General features: G+C 54.2%; 5 non-coding genes across 5 annotated transcripts; all 5 read right to left on the bottom strand.

Moving 5' to 3' along the window:
• Nucleotides 1-1,951: 1,951 nt before the first annotated feature.
• LOC138558983 (5S ribosomal RNA) lies at nt 1,952-2,070 on the bottom strand. Its single transcript, XR_011299101.1, has one exon. It is a non-coding gene; the product is annotated as a 5S ribosomal RNA (ribosomal RNA).
• Nucleotides 2,071-5,195: 3,125 nt separating this feature from the next.
• Nucleotides 5,196-5,314, bottom strand: LOC138558711 (5S ribosomal RNA). Its single transcript, XR_011298831.1, has one exon. It is a non-coding gene; the product is annotated as a 5S ribosomal RNA (ribosomal RNA).
• A 1,824-nt stretch (nt 5,315-7,138) lies between these two features.
• Nucleotides 7,139-7,257, bottom strand: LOC138557999 (5S ribosomal RNA). Its single transcript, XR_011298154.1, has one exon. It is a non-coding gene; the product is annotated as a 5S ribosomal RNA (ribosomal RNA).
• A 3,113-nt stretch (nt 7,258-10,370) lies between these two features.
• Nucleotides 10,371-10,489, bottom strand: LOC138558710 (5S ribosomal RNA). The gene has a single exon (XR_011298830.1). It is a non-coding gene; the product is annotated as a 5S ribosomal RNA (ribosomal RNA).
• Nucleotides 10,490-13,612: 3,123 nt separating this feature from the next.
• LOC138558709 (5S ribosomal RNA) lies at nt 13,613-13,731 on the bottom strand. The gene has a single exon (XR_011298829.1). It is a non-coding gene; the product is annotated as a 5S ribosomal RNA (ribosomal RNA).
• Between the last annotated feature and the right edge of the window lie 2,375 nt (nt 13,732-16,106).

Raw genomic sequence — 16,106 nt, 5'->3', positions numbered from 1 at the left:
GTTTGGCAAAAGTTTGCAAAGAAGATGCCTGTAAATTTAACTCACGCCACACTAGCACTCACCCAGGCGTCAGTTCCTTACAAAAATAGAAAGCACCTCTAAAAAAAGAAGAAATAAACACACACACAATTTTCCTGCTGCGGTCTCCTCGACTCTTTGGAAGGCAGAGGGCGATGTTGGTTGAGGCCTTACCTTCTCAGGCTGGCGGCCTACAAGTCCAGGAAAGAAGCAGGCCCAGTAACAGCAACTGAGGCCCCCAGCCCAGCCACGCCTAGGCAGGCATCAGCGGAAGGCTGACTCTCTACCCCAGTGCTGCCCCAAGTTGGTTTGGCAAAAGTTTGCAAAGAAGCTGCCCGTAAATTTACCTCAAGCCACACTAGCACTCACCCAGGCGTCGGTTCCTTACAAAAATAGAAAGCATCTCTAAAAAAAGAAGAAATACACACACACAATTTTCCTGCTGGGGACACCTCGACTCTTTGGAAGGCAGAGGGCGATGTTGGTTGAGGCCCTTACCTTCTCGGGCTGGTGGCCTACAAGTCCAGGAAAGAAGCAGGCCCAGTAACAGCAGCTGAGGCCCCCAGACCAGCCCAGCCCAGGCAGGCATCAGCAGAAGGCTGACTCTCTACCCCACTGCTGCTCCAAGTTGGTTTGGCAAAAGTTTGCAAAGAAGATGCCTGTAAATTTAGCTCACGCCACACTAGCACTCACCCAGGCGTCGTTTCCTTACAAAAATAGAAAGCATCTCTAAAAAAGAAGAAATAAACACACACACAATTTTCCTGCTGGGGACTCCTCGACTCTTTGGAAGGCAGAGGGCGATGTTGGTTGAGGCCCTTACTTTCTCCGGCTGGTGGCCTACAAGTCCAGGAAAGAAGCAGGCCCAGTAACAGCAGCTGAGGCCCCCAGCCCAGCCACGCCTAGGCAGGCATCAGCAGAAGGCTGACTCTCTACCCCACTGCTGCCCCAAGTTGGTTTGGCAAAAGTTTGCAAAGAAGCTGCCCGTGAATTTACCTCAAGCCACACTAGCACTCACCCAGGCGTCAGTTCCTTACAAAAATAGAAAGAATCTCTAAAAAAGAAGAAATAAACACACACACAATTTTCCTGCTTCTATCCCCTCGACTCCTTGGAAGGCGGAGGGCAACCTTCGCCGCTGGTGGCCTTCACATGCAGGAAAGAAGCACACCCAGGAACAGCAGCTGAGGCTCCCAGCCCAGGCAGGCTTCAGCTGAAGGCCGACTTGGGAAGCACTGAGGCCAGACCCTGGGCTCCTGGGTCCCTCGGTTGAAGGCTCGAGGCCAGACCCCTTGGCTCCTGTGTCCCTTGGCTGAAGGCTCGACCAGTGCTCGACCAGGCTCGATCAGGCGAGATATTAGGTAGCATGGGGCCCAGCTGGGACTTCTAGGAAGCTTAGGGTGACGGCCGCTTCTGCCCCATCATCCAGAGGCCTGGCTATGGAGAGGCATGATGTGGCCTCCCTCCCTTCCTGCCTCTTGTAGGCACTTCTCCCCCGTGAGCACTTCCCGCTCCAGGTGTCCCCTTGTCTCCCAGGGTGCACTCTTCCTCTAGAGCCCACATATGCAGATGAGGCCCATCCACTTGCCTCCCCTAGCTGTAGGGGGCCTTGCGCGTCCACTGGAGAGAAAACGGGGAGACGCTGGAGGTGCTTTGCCAGGGACACGAGTGGCCCTTTCTGGCTGCATCCACCCACCCGAGGCGGCAAGCTGCTGCCCTGGCTTCAGTCTCCTGCTGCTGCTGCTGCTGCTCCAAGTTAGTTTGGCGACAACGTGTCCGCCTCTGACGGGGCTCTGCATTGGAGCGAGGGCTGCTGTCTGCCCCTGTGCCTTTTTCACGCGCCGTGTTTGTTAAAATTAAAAGCGGAATGGAGGAAAAATGTAGTTCAAGACGGAGAAGACGAACGCCGCCTATCGGGCACAGAGTAGCAAAATGCCTACAGCACCTGGTATTCCCAGGCGGTCTCCCATCCAAGTACTAACCAGGCCCGACCCTGCTTAGCTTTCGAGATCGGACGAGATCGGGCGCATTCAGGGTGGTATGGCCGTAGGCGAAGAGTGCGCCGATTCCGAGCCTCTTGTGCTGTGTCGGCTCCTCCGACGTCCACTGCCCTCTTGCAAGGCTGAACGCTGTCCTCTGCAGTGTGCTTCTGCCCTTCTTTTTGCCTCAAGCTCAGGAGCCACAGCTGCCAGCTTGGAAAAGCAACGAGCAGCTCCATGCACCCACTTTTGAAATACCCACTTGCCTACTCATGTTTGCAAAGAAAGTGTCTGTAAATTCAGGCCAAGCCACACTTGCACTCACTCACCCAAGCATCCGTTCCTTACAAAACTTTAAAAAAAAACTCGGAAAGAAAGATGGAAATAAACACACACACAATTTTCCTGCTGGGGGCTCCTCGACGCTTTGGAAGGCAGAGGGTGATGTTGGTTGAGGCCCTTACCATATCGGGCTGGTGACCTACAAGTCCAGGAAAGAAGCAGGCCCAGTAACAGCAGCTGAGGCCCCCAGCCCAGCCCAGCCCAGGCAGGCATCAGCTTAAGGCTGACTCTCAACCCCACTGCTGCCCCAAGTTGGTTTGGCAAAAGTTTGCAAAGAAGCTGCCCGTGAATTTACCTCAAGCCACACTAGCACTCACCCAGGCGTCAGTTCCTTACAAAAATAGAAAGCACCTCTAAAAAAAGAAGAAATAAACACACACACAATTTTCCTGCTGCGGTCTCCTCGACTCTTTGGAAGGCAGAGGGCGATGTTGGTTGAGGCCTTACCTTCTCAGGCTGGCGGCCTACAAGTCCAGGAAAGAAGCAGGCCCAGTAACAGCAACTGAGGCCCCCAGCCCAGCCACGCCTAGGCAGGCATCAGCGGAAGGCTGACTCTCTACCCCAGTGCTGCCCCAAGTTGTTTTGGCAAAAGTTTGCAAAGAAGCTGCCCGTAAATTTACCTCAAGCCACACTAGCACTCACCCAGGCGTCGGTTCCTTACAAAAATAGAAAGCATCTCTAAAAAAGAAGAAATAAACACACACACAATTTTCCTGCTGGGGACTCCTCGACTCTTTGGAAGGCAGAGGGCGATGTTGGTTGAGGCCCTTACTTTCTCCGGCTGGTGGCCTACAAGTCCAGGAAAGAAGCAGGCCCAGTAACAGCAGCTGAGGCCCCCAGCCCAGCCACGCCTAGGCAGGCATCAGCAGAAGGCTGACTCTCTACCCCACTGCTGCCCCAAGTTGGTTTGGCAAAAGTTTGCAAAGAAGATGCCTGTAAATTTAACTCACGCCACACTAGCACTCACCCAGGCGTCAGTTCCTTACAAAAATAGAAAGCACCTCTAAAAAAAGAAGAAATAAACACACACACAATTTTCCTGCTGCGGTCTCCTCGACTCTTTGGAAGGCAGAGGGCGATGTTGGTTGAGGCCTTACCTTCTCAGGCTGGCGGCCTACAAGTCCAGGAAAGAAGCAGGCCCAGTAACAGCAACTGAGGCCCCCAGCCCAGCCACGCCTAGGCAGGCATCAGCGGAAGGCTGACTCTCTACCCCAGTGCTGCCCCAAGTTGGTTTGGCAAAAGTTTGCAAAGAAGCTGCCCGTAAATTTACCTCAAGCCACACTAGCACTCACCCAGGCGTCGGTTCCTTACAAAAATAGAAAGCATCTCTAAAAAAAGAAGAAATACACACACACAATTTTCCTGCTGGGGACACCTCGACTCTTTGGAAGGCAGAGGGCGATGTTGGTTGAGGCCCTTACCTTCTCGGGCTGGTGGCCTACAAGTCCAGGAAAGAAGCAGGCCCAGTAACAGCAGCTGAGGCCCCCAGACCAGCCCAGCCCAGGCAGGCATCAGCAGAAGGCTGACTCTCTACCCCACTGCTGCTCCAAGTTGGTTTGGCAAAAGTTTGCAAAGAAGATGCCTGTAAATTTAGCTCACGCCACACTAGCACTCACCCAGGCGTCGTTTCCTTACAAAAATAGAAAGCATCTCTAAAAAAGAAGAAATAAACACACACACAATTTTCCTGCTGGGGACTCCTCGACTCTTTGGAAGGCAGAGGGCGATGTTGGTTGAGGCCCTTACTTTCTCCGGCTGGTGGCCTACAAGTCCAGGAAAGAAGCAGGCCCAGTAACAGCAGCTGAGGCCCCCAGCCCAGCCACGCCTAGGCAGGCATCAGCAGAAGGCTGACTCTCTACCCCACTGCTGCCCCAAGTTGGTTTGGCAAAAGTTTGCAAAGAAGCTGCCCGTGAATTTACCTCAAGCCACACTAGCACTCACCCAGGCGTCAGTTCCTTACAAAAATAGAAAGAATCTCTAAAAAAGAAGAAATAAACACACACACAATTTTCCTGCTTCTATCCCCTCGACTCCTTGGAAGGCGGAGGGCAACCTTCGCCGCTGGTGGCCTTCACATGCAGGAAAGAAGCACACCCAGGAACAGCAGCTGAGGCTCCCAGCCCAGGCAGGCTTCAGCTGAAGGCCGACTTGGGAAGCACTGAGGCCAGACCCTGGGCTCCTGGGTCCCTCGGTTGAAGGCTCGAGGCCAGACCCCTTGGCTCCTGTGTCCCTTGGCTGAAGGCTCGACCAGTGCTCGACCAGGCTCGATCAGGCGAGATATTAGGTAGCATGGGGCCCAGCTGGGACTTCTAGGAAGCTTAGGGTGACGGCCGCTTCTGCCCCATCATCCAGAGGCCTGGCTATGGAGAGGCATGATGTGGCCTCCCTCCCTTCCTGCCTCTTGTAGGCACTTCTCCCCCGTGAGCACTTCCCGCTCCAGGTGTCCCCTTGTCTCCCAGGGTGCACTCTTCCTCTAGAGCCCACATATGCAGATGAGGCCCATCCACTTGCCTCCCCTAGCTGTAGGGGGCCTTGCGCGTCCACTGGAGAGAAAACGGGGAGACGCTGGAGGTGCTTTGCCAGGGACACGAGTGGCCCTTTCTGGCTGCATCCACCCACCCGAGGCGGCAAGCTGCTGCCCTGGCTTCAGTCTCCTGCTGCTGCTGCTGCTGCTCCAAGTTAGTTTGGCGACAACGTGTCCGCCTCTGACGGGGCTCTGCATTGGAGCGAGGGCTGCTGTCTGCCCCTGTGCCTTTTTCACGCGCCGTGTTTGTTAAAATTAAAAGCGGAATGGAGGAAAAATGTAGTTCAAGACGGAGAAGACGAACGCCGCCTATCGGGCACAGAGTAGCAAAATGCCTACAGCACCTGGTATTCCCAGGCGGTCTCCCATCCAAGTACTAACCAGGCCCGACCCTGCTTAGCTTCCGAGATCGGACGAGATCGGGCGCATTCAGGGTGGTATGGCCGTAGGCGAAGAGTGCGCCGATTCCGAGCCTCTTGTGCTGTGTCGGCTCCTCCGACGTCCACTGCCCTCTTGCAAGGCTGAACGCTGTCCTCTGCAGTGTGCTTCTGCCCTTCTTTTTGCCTCAAGCTCAGGAGCCACAGCTGCCAGCTTGGAAAAGCAACGAGCAGCTCCATGCACCCACTTTTGAAATACCCACTTGCCTACTCATGTTTGCAAAGAAAGTGTCTGTAAATTCAGGCCAAGCCACACTTGCACTCACTCACCCAAGCATCCGTTCCTTACAAAACTTTAAAAAAAAACTCGGAAAGAAAGATGGAAATAAACACACACACAATTTTCCTGCTGGGGGCTCCTCGACGCTTTGGAAGGCAGAGGGTGATGTTGGTTGAGGCCCTTACCATATCGGGCTGGTGACCTACAAGTCCAGGAAAGAAGCAGGCCCAGTAACAGCAGCTGAGGCCCCCAGCCCAGCCCAGCCCAGGCAGGCATCAGCTTAAGGCTGACTCTACCCCACTGCTGCTCCAAGTTGGTTTGGCAAAAGTTTGCAAAGAAGATGCCTGTAAATTTAGCTCACGCCACACTAGCACTCACCCAGGCGTCGTTTCCTTACAAAAATAGAAAGCATCTCTAAAAAAGAAGAAATAAACACACACACAATTTTCCTGCTGGGGACTCCTCGACTCTTTGGAAGGCAGAGGGCGATGTTGGTTGAGGCCCTTACTTTCTCCGGCTGGTGGCCTACAAGTCCAGGAAAGAAGCAGGCCCAGTAACAGCAGCTGAGGCCCCCAGCCCAGCCACGCCTAGGCAGGCATCAGCAGAAGGCTGACTCTCTACCCCACTGCTGCCCCAAGTTGGTTTGGCAAAAGTTTGCAAAGAAGCTGCCCGTGAATTTACCTCAAGCCACACTAGCACTCACCCAGGCGTCAGTTCCTTACAAAAATAGAAAGAATCTCTAAAAAAGAAGAAATAAACACACACACAATTTTCCTGCTTCTATCCCCTCGACTCCTTGGAAGGCGGAGGGCAACCTTCGCCGCTGGTGGCCTTCACATGCAGGAAAGAAGCACACCCAGGAACAGCAGCTGAGGCTCCCAGCCCAGGCAGGCTTCAGCTGAAGGCCGACTTGGGAAGCACTGAGGCCAGACCCTGGGCTCCTGGGTCCCTCGGTTGAAGGCTCGAGGCCAGACCCCTTGGCTCCTGTGTCCCTTGGCTGAAGGCTCGACCAGTGCTCGACCAGGCTCGATCAGGCGAGATATTAGGTAGCATGGGGCCCAGCTGGGACTTCTAGGAAGCTTAGGGTGACGGCCGCTTCTGCCCCATCATCCAGAGGCCTGGCTATGGAGAGGCATGATGTGGCCTCCCTCCCTTCCTGCCTCTTGTAGGCACTTCTCCCCCGTGAGCACTTCCCGCTCCAGGTGTCCCCTTGTCTCCCAGGGTGCACTCTTCCTCTAGAGCCCACATATGCAGATGAGGCCCATCCACTTGCCTCCCCTAGCTGTAGGGGGCCTTGCGCGTCCACTGGAGAGAAAACGGGGAGACGCTGGAGGTGCTTTGCCAGGGACACGAGTGGCCCTTTCTGGCTGCATCCACCCACCCGAGGCGGCAAGCTGCTGCCCTGGCTTCAGTCTCCTGCTGCTGCTGCTGCTGCTCCAAGTTAGTTTGGCGACAACGTGTCCGCCTCTGACGGGGCTCTGCATTGGAGCGAGGGCTGCTGTCTGCCCCTGTGCCTTTTTCACGCGCCGTGTTTGTTAAAATTAAAAGCGGAATGGAGGAAAAATGTAGTTCAAGACGGAGAAGACGAACGCCGCCTATCGGGCACAGAGTAGCAAAATGCCTACAGCACCTGGTATTCCCAGGCGGTCTCCCATCCAAGTACTAACCAGGCCCGACCCTGCTTAGCTTCCGAGATCGGATGAGATCGGGCGCATTCAGGGTGGTATGGCCGTAGGCGAAGAGTGCGCCGATTCCGAGCCTCTTGTGCTGTGTCGGCTCCTCCGACGTCCACTGCCCTCTTGCAAGGCTGAACGCTGTCCTCTGCAGTGTGCTTCTGCCCTTCTTTTTGCCTCAAGCTCAGGAGCCACAGCTGCCAGCTTGGAAAAGCAACGAGCAGCTCCATGCACCCACTTTTGAAATACCCACTTGCCTACTCATGTTTGCAAAGAAAGTGTCTGTAAATTCAGGCCAAGCCACACTTGCACTCACTCACCCAAGCATCCGTTCCTTACAAAACTTTAAAAAAAAACTCGGAAAGAAAGATGGAAATAAACACACACACAATTTTCCTGCTGGGGGCTCCTCGACGCTTTGGAAGGCAGAGGGTGATGTTGGTTGAGGCCCTTACCATATCGGGCTGGTGACCTACAAGTCCAGGAAAGAAGCAGGCCCAGTAACAGCAGCTGAGGCCCCCAGCCCAGCCCAGCCCAGGCAGGCATCAGCTTAAGGCTGACTCTCTACCCCACTGCTGCCCCAAGTTGGTTTGGCAAAAGTTTGCAAAGAAGCTGCCCGTGAATTTACCTCAAGCCACACTAGCACTCACCCAGGCGTCAGTTCCTTACAAAAATAGAAAGCACCTCTAAAAAAAGAAGAAATAAACACACACACAATTTTCCTGCTGCGGTCTCCTCGACTCTTTGGAAGGCAGAGGGCGATGTTGGTTGAGGCCTTACCTTCTCAGGCTGGCGGCCTACAAGTCCAGGAAAGAAGCAGGCCCAGTAACAGCAACTGAGGCCCCCAGCCCAGCCACGCCTAGGCAGGCATCAGCGGAAGGCTGACTCTCTACCCCAGTGCTGCCCCAAGTTGTTTTGGCAAAAGTTTGCAAAGAAGCTGCCCGTAAATTTACCTCAAGCCACACTAGCACTCACCCAGGCGTCGGTTCCTTACAAAAATAGAAAGCATCTCTAAAAAAGAAGAAATAAACACACACACAATTTTCCTGCTGGGGACTCCTCGACTCTTTGGAAGGCAGAGGGCGATGTTGGTTGAGGCCCTTACTTTCTCCGGCTGGTGGCCTACAAGTCCAGGAAAGAAGCAGGCCCAGTAACAGCAGCTGAGGCCCCCAGCCCAGCCACGCCTAGGCAGGCATCAGCAGAAGGCTGACTCTCTACCCCACTGCTGCCCCAAGTTGGTTTGGCAAAAGTTTGCAAAGAAGATGCCTGTAAATTTAACTCACGCCACACTAGCACTCACCCAGGCGTCAGTTCCTTACAAAAATAGAAAGCACCTCTAAAAAAAGAAGAAATAAACACACACACAATTTTCCTGCTGCGGTCTCCTCGACTCTTTGGAAGGCAGAGGGCGATGTTGGTTGAGGCCTTACCTTCTCAGGCTGGCGGCCTACAAGTCCAGGAAAGAAGCAGGCCCAGTAACAGCAACTGAGGCCCCCAGCCCAGCCACGCCTAGGCAGGCATCAGCGGAAGGCTGACTCTCTACCCCAGTGCTGCCCCAAGTTGGTTTGGCAAAAGTTTGCAAAGAAGCTGCCCGTAAATTTACCTCAAGCCACACTAGCACTCACCCAGGCGTCGGTTCCTTACAAAAATAGAAAGCATCTCTAAAAAAAGAAGAAATACACACACACAATTTTCCTGCTGGGGACACCTCGACTCTTTGGAAGGCAGAGGGCGATGTTGGTTGAGGCCCTTACCTTCTCGGGCTGGTGGCCTACAAGTCCAGGAAAGAAGCAGGCCCAGTAACAGCAGCTGAGGCCCCCAGACCAGCCCAGCCCAGGCAGGCATCAGCAGAAGGCTGACTCTCTACCCCACTGCTGCTCCAAGTTGGTTTGGCAAAAGTTTGCAAAGAAGATGCCTGTAAATTTAGCTCACGCCACACTAGCACTCACCCAGGCGTCGTTTCCTTACAAAAATAGAAAGCATCTCTAAAAAAGAAGAAATAAACACACACACAATTTTCCTGCTGGGGACTCCTCGACTCTTTGGAAGGCAGAGGGCGATGTTGGTTGAGGCCCTTACTTTCTCCGGCTGGTGGCCTACAAGTCCAGGAAAGAAGCAGGCCCAGTAACAGCAGCTGAGGCCCCCAGCCCAGCCACGCCTAGGCAGGCATCAGCAGAAGGCTGACTCTCTACCCCACTGCTGCCCCAAGTTGGTTTGGCAAAAGTTTGCAAAGAAGCTGCCCGTGAATTTACCTCAAGCCACACTAGCACTCACCCAGGCGTCAGTTCCTTACAAAAATAGAAAGAATCTCTAAAAAAGAAGAAATAAACACACACACAATTTTCCTGCTTCTATCCCCTCGACTCCTTGGAAGGCGGAGGGCAACCTTCGCCGCTGGTGGCCTTCACATGCAGGAAAGAAGCACACCCAGGAACAGCAGCTGAGGCTCCCAGCCCAGGCAGGCTTCAGCTGAAGGCCGACTTGGGAAGCACTGAGGCCAGACCCTGGGCTCCTGGGTCCCTCGGTTGAAGGCTCGAGGCCAGACCCCTTGGCTCCTGTGTCCCTTGGCTGAAGGCTCGACCAGTGCTCGACCAGGCTCGATCAGGCGAGATATTAGGTAGCATGGGGCCCAGCTGGGACTTCTAGGAAGCTTAGGGTGACGGCCGCTTCTGCCCCATCATCCAGAGGCCTGGCTATGGAGAGGCATGATGTGGCCTCCCTCCCTTCCTGCCTCTTGTAGGCACTTCTCCCCCGTGAGCACTTCCCGCTCCAAGTGTCCCCTTGTCTCCCAGGGTGCACTCTTCCTCTAGAGCCCACATATGCAGATGAGGCCCATCCACTTGCCTCCCCTAGCTGTAGGGGGCCTTGCGCGTCCACTGGAGAGAAAACGGGGAGACGCTGGAGGTGCTTTGCCAGGGACACGAGTGGCCCTTTCTGGCTGCATCCACCCACCCGAGGCGGCGAGCTGCTGCCCTGGCTTCAGTCTCCTGCTGCTCCAAGTTAGTTTGGCGACAACGTGTCCGCCTCTGACGGGGCTCTGCATTGGAGCGAGGGCTGCTGTCTGCCCCTGTGCCTTTTTCACGCGCCGTGTTTGTTAAAATTAAAAGCGGAATGGAGGAAAAATGTAGTTCAAGACGGAGAAGACGAACGCCGCCTATCGGGCACAGAGTAGCAAAATGCCTACAGCACCTGGTATTCCCAGGCGGTCTCCCATCCAAGTACTAACCAGGCCCGACCCTGCTTAGCTTCCGAGATCGGACGAGATCGGGCGCATTCAGGGTGGTATGGCCGTAGGCGAAGAGTGCGCCGATTCCGAGCCTCTTGTGCTGTGTCGGCTCCTCCGACGTCCACTGCCCTCTTGCAAGGCTGAACGCTGTCCTCTGCAGTGTGCTTCTGCCCTTCTTTTTGCCTCAAGCTCAGGAGCCACAGCTGCCAGCTTGGAAAAGCAACGAGCAGCTCCATGCACCCACTTTTGAAATACCCACTTGCCTACTCATGTTTGCAAAGAAAGTGTCTGTAAATTCAGGCCAAGCCACACTTGCACTCACTCACCCAAGCATCCGTTCCTTACAAAACTTTAAAAAAAAACTCGGAAAGAAAGATGGAAATAAACACACACACAATTTTCCTGCTGGGGGCTCCTCGACGCTTTGGAAGGCAGAGGGTGATGTTGGTTGAGGCCCTTACCATATCGGGCTGGTGACCTACAAGTCCAGGAAAGAAGCAGGCCCAGTAACAGCAGCTGAGGCCCCCAGCCCAGCCCAGCCCAGGCAGGCATCAGCTTAAGGCTGACTCTACCCCACTGCTGCCCCAAGTTGGTTTGGCAAAAGTTTGCAAAGAAGCTGCCCGTGAATTTACCTCAAGCCACACTAGCACTCACCCAGGCGTCAGTTCCTTACAAAAATAGAAAGCACCTCTAAAAAAAGAAGAAATAAACACACACACAATTTTCCTGCTGCTGTCTCCTCGACTCTTTGGAAGGCAGAGGGCGATGTTGGTTGAGGCCTTACCTTCTCAGGCTGGCGGCCTACAAGTCCAGGAAAGAAGCAGGCCCAGTAACAGCAACTGAGGCCCCCAGCCCAGCCACGCCTAGGCAGGCATCAGCGGAAGGCTGACTCTCTACCCCAGTGCTGCCCCAAGTTGTTTTGGCAAAAGTTTGCAAAGAAGCTGCCCGTAAATTTACCTCAAGCCACACTAGCACTCACCCAGGCGTCGGTTCCTTACAAAAATAGAAAGCATCTCTAAAAAAGAAGAAATAAACACACACACAATTTTCCTGCTGGGGACTCCTCGACTCTTTGGAAGGCAGAGGGCGATGTTGGTTGAGGCCCTTACTTTCTCCGGCTGGTGGCCTACAAGTCCAGGAAAGAAGCAGGCCCAGTAACAGCAGCTGAGGCCCCCAGCCCAGCCACGCCTAGGCAGGCATCAGCAGAAGGCTGACTCTCTACCCCACTGCTGCCCCAAGTTGGTTTGGCAAAAGTTTGCAAAGAAGATGCCTGTAAATTTAACTCACGCCACACTAGCACTCACCCAGGCGTCAGTTCCTTACAAAAATAGAAAGCACCTCTAAAAAAAGAAGAAATAAACACACACACAATTTTCCTGCTGCGGTCTCCTCGACTCTTTGGAAGGCAGAGGGCGATGTTGGTTGAGGCCTTACCTTCTCAGGCTGGCGGCCTACAAGTCCAGGAAAGAAGCAGGCCCAGTAACAGCAACTGAGGCCCCCAGCCCAGCCACGCCTAGGCAGGCATCAGCGGAAGGCTGACTCTCTACCCCAGTGCTGCCCCAAGTTGGTTTGGCAAAAGTTTGCAAAGAAGCTGCCCGTAAATTTACCTCAAGCCACACTAGCACTCACCCAGGCGTCGGTTCCTTACAAAAATAGAAAGCATCTCTAAAAAAAGAAGAAATACACACACACAATTTTCCTGCTGGGGACACCTCGACTCTTTGGAAGGCAGAGGGCGATGTTGGTTGAGGCCCTTACCTTCTCGGGCTGGTGGCCTACAAGTCCAGGAAAGAAGCAGGCCCAGTAACAGCAGCTGAGGCCCCCAGACCAGCCCAGCCCAGGCAGGCATCAGCAGAAGGCTGACTCTCTACCCCACTGCTGCTCCAAGTTGGTTTGGCAAAAGTTTGCAAAGAAGATGCCTGTAAATTTAGCTCACGCCACACTAGCACTCACCCAGGCGTCGTTTCCTTACAAAAATAGAAAGCATCTCTAAAAAAGAAGAAATAAACACACACACAATTTTCCTGCTGGGGACTCCTCGACTCTTTGGAAGGCAGAGGGCGATGTTGGTTGAGGCCCTTACTTTCTCCGGCTGGTGGCCTACAAGTCCAGGAAAGAAGCAGGCCCAGTAACAGCAGCTGAGGCCCCCAGCCCAGCCACGCCTAGGCAGGCATCAGCAGAAGGCTGACTCTCTACCCCACTGCTGCCCCAAGTTGGTTTGGCAAAAGTTTGCAAAGAAGCTGCCCGTGAATTTACCTCAAGCCACACTAGCACTCACCCAGGCGTCAGTTCCTTACAAAAATAGAAAGAATCTCTAAAAAAGAAGAAATAAACACACACACAATTTTCCTGCTTCTATCCCCTCGACTCCTTGGAAGGCGGAGGGCAACCTTCGCCGCTGGTGGCCTTCACATGCAGGAAAGAAGCACACCCAGGAACAGCAGCTGAGGCTCCCAGCCCAGGCAGGCTTCAGCTGAAGGCCGACTTGGGAAGCACTGAGGCCAGACCCTGGGCTCCTGGGTCCCTCGGTTGAAGGCTCGAGGCCAGACCCCTTGGCTCCTGTGTCCCTTCGCTGAAGGCTCGACCAGTGCTCGACCGGGCTCGATCGGGCGAGATATTAGGTAGCATGGGGCCCAGCTGGGACTTCTAGGAAGCTTAGGGTGACGGCCGCTTCTGCCCCATCATCCAGAGGCCTGGCTATGGAGAGGCATGATGTGGCCTCCCTCCCTTCCTGCCTCTTGTAGGCACTTCTCCCCCGTGAGCACTTCCCGCTCCAGGTGTCCCCTTGTCTCCCAGGGTGCACTCTTCCTCTAGAGCCCACATATGCAGATGAGGCCCATCCACTTGCCTCCCCTAGCTGTAGGGGGCCTTGCGCGTCCACTGGAGAGAAAACGGGGAGACGCTGGAGGTGCTTTGCCAGGGACACGAGTGGCCCTTTCTGGCTGCATCCACCCACCCGAGGCGGCAAGCTGCTGCCCTGGCTTCAGTCTCCTGCTGCTGCTGCTGCTGCTCCAAGTTAGTTTGGCGACAACGTGTCCGCCTCTGACGGGGCTCTGCATTGGAGCGAGGGCTGCTGTCTGCCCCTGTGCCTTTTTCACGCGCCGTGTTTGTTAAAATTAAAAGCGGAATGGAGGAAAAATGTAGTTCAAGACGGAGAAGACGAACGCCGCCTATCGGGCACAGAGTAGCAAAATGCCTACAGCACCTGGTATTCCCAGGCGGTCTCCCATCCAAGTACTAACCAGGCCCGACCCTGCTTAGCTTCCGAGATCGGACGAGATCGGGCGCATTCAGGGTGGTATGGCCGTAGGCGAACGGTGCGCCGATTCCGAGCCTCTTGTGCTGTGTCGGCTCCTCCGACGTCCACTGCCCTCTTGCAAGGCTGAACGCTGTCCTCTGCAGTGTGCTTCTGCCCTTCTTTTTGCCTCAAGCTCAGGAGCCACAGCTGCCAGCTTGGAAAAGCAACGAGCAGCTCCATGCACCCACTTTTGAAATACCCACTTGCCTACTCATGTTTGCAAAGAAAGTGTCTGTAAATTCAGGCCAAGCCACACTTGCACTCACTCACCCAAGCATCCGTTCCTTACAAAACTTTAAAAAAAAACTCGGAAAGAAAGATGGAAATAAACACACACACAATTTTCCTGCTGGGGGCTCCTCGACGCTTTGGAAGGCAGAGGGTGATGTTGGTTGAGGCCCTTACCATATCGGGCTGGTGACCTACAAGTCCAGGAAAGAAGCAGGCCCAGTAACAGCAGCTGAGGCCCCCAGCCCAGCCCAGCCCAGGCAGGCATCAGCTTAAGGCTGACTCTACCCCACTGCTGCCCCAAGTTGGTTTGGCAAAAGTTTGCAAAGAAGCTGCCCGTGAATTTACCTCAAGCCACACTAGCACTCACCCAGGCGTCAGTTCCTTACAAAAATAGAAAGCACCTCTAAAAAAAGAAGAAATAAACACACACACAATTTTCCTGCTGCGGCCTCCTCGACTCTTTGGAAGGCAGAGGGCGATGTTGGTTGAGGCCTTACCTTCTCAGGCTGGCGGCCTACAAGTCCAGGAAAGAAGCAGGCCCAGTAACAGCAACTGAGGCCCCCAGCCCAGCCACGCCTAGGCAGGCATCAGCGGAAGGCTGACTCTCTACCCCAGTGCTGCCCCAAGTTGTTTTGGCAAAAGTTTGCAAAGAAGCTGCCCGTAAATTTACCTCAAGCCACACTAGCACTCACCCAGGCGTCGGTTCCTTACAAAAATAGAAAGCATCTCTAAAAAAGAAGAAATAAACACACACACAATTTTCCTGCTGGGGACTCCTCGACTCTTTGGAAGGCAGAGGGCGATGTTGGTTGAGGCCCTTACTTTCTCCGGCTGGTGGCCTACAAGTCCAGGAAAGAAGCAGGCCCAGTAACAGCAGCTGAGGCCCCCAGCCCAGCCACGCCTAGGCAGGCATCAGCAGAAGGCTGACTCTCTACCCCACTGCTGCCCCAAGTTGGTTTGGCAAAAGTTTGCAAAGAAGATGCCTGTAAATTTAACTCACGCCACACTAGCACTCACCCAGGCGTCAGTTCCTTACAAAAATAGAAAGCACCTCTAAAAAAAGAAGAAATAAACACACACACAATTTTCCTGCTGCGGTCTCCTCGACTCTTTGGAAGGCAGAGGGCGATGTTGGTTGAGGCCTTACCTTCTCAGGCTGGCGGCCTACAAGTCCAGGAAAGAAGCAGGCCCAGTAACAGCAACTGAGGCCCCCAGCCCAGCCACGCCTAGGCAGGCATCAGCGGAAGGCTGACTCTCTACCCCAGTGCTGCCCCAAGTTGGTTTGGCAAAAGTTTGCAAAGAAGCTGCCCGTAAATTTACCTCAAGCCACACTAGCACTCACCCAGGCGTCGGTTCCTTACAAAAATAGAAAGCATCTCTAAAAAAAGAAGAAATACACACACACAATTTTCCTGCTGGGGACACCTCGACTCTTTGGAAGGCAGAGGGCGATGTTGGTTGAGGCCCTTACCTTCTCGGGCTGGTGGCCTACAAGTCCAGGAAAGAAGCAGGCCCAGTAACAGCAGCTGAGGCCCCCAGACCAGCCCAGCCCAGGCAGGCATCAGCAGAAGGCTGACTCTCTACCCCACTGCTGCTCCAAGTTGGTTTGGCAAAAGTTTGCAAAGAAGATGCCTGTAAATTTAGCTCACGCCACACTAGCACTCACCCAGGCGTCGTTTCCTTACAAAAATAGAAAGCATCTCTAAAAAAGAAGAAATAAACACACACACAATTTTCCTGCTGGGGACTCCTCGACTCTTTGGAAGGCAGAGGGCGATGTTGGTTGAGGCCCTTACTTTCTCCGGCTGGTGGCCTACAAGTCCAGGAAAGAAGCAGGCCCAGTAACAGCAGCTGAGGCCCCCAGCCCAGCCACGCCTAGGCAGGCATCAGCAGAAGGCTGACTCTCTACCCCACTGCTGCCCCAAGTTGGTTTGGCAAAAGTTTGCAAAGAAGCTGCCCGTGAATTTACCTCAAGCCACACTAGCACTCATCCAGGCGTCAGTTCCTTGCAAAAATAGAAAGCACCTCTAAAAAAAGAAGAAATAAACACACACACAATTTTCCTGCTGCGGTCTCCTCGACTCCTTAGAAGGCGGAGGGCAACCTTCGCCGCTGGTGGCCTTCACATGCAGGAAAGAAGCACACCCAGGAACAGCAG

This window comes from Ambystoma mexicanum, unplaced genomic scaffold (assembly GCF_040938575.1).
Source record: "Ambystoma mexicanum isolate Mex_15411 unplaced genomic scaffold, UKY_AmexF1_1 Mex_scaf34, whole genome shotgun sequence".
Lineage (NCBI taxonomy): Eukaryota > Metazoa > Chordata > Amphibia > Caudata > Ambystomatidae > Ambystoma > Ambystoma mexicanum.
This window is presented reverse-complemented; position numbering and strand designations above follow the sequence as displayed.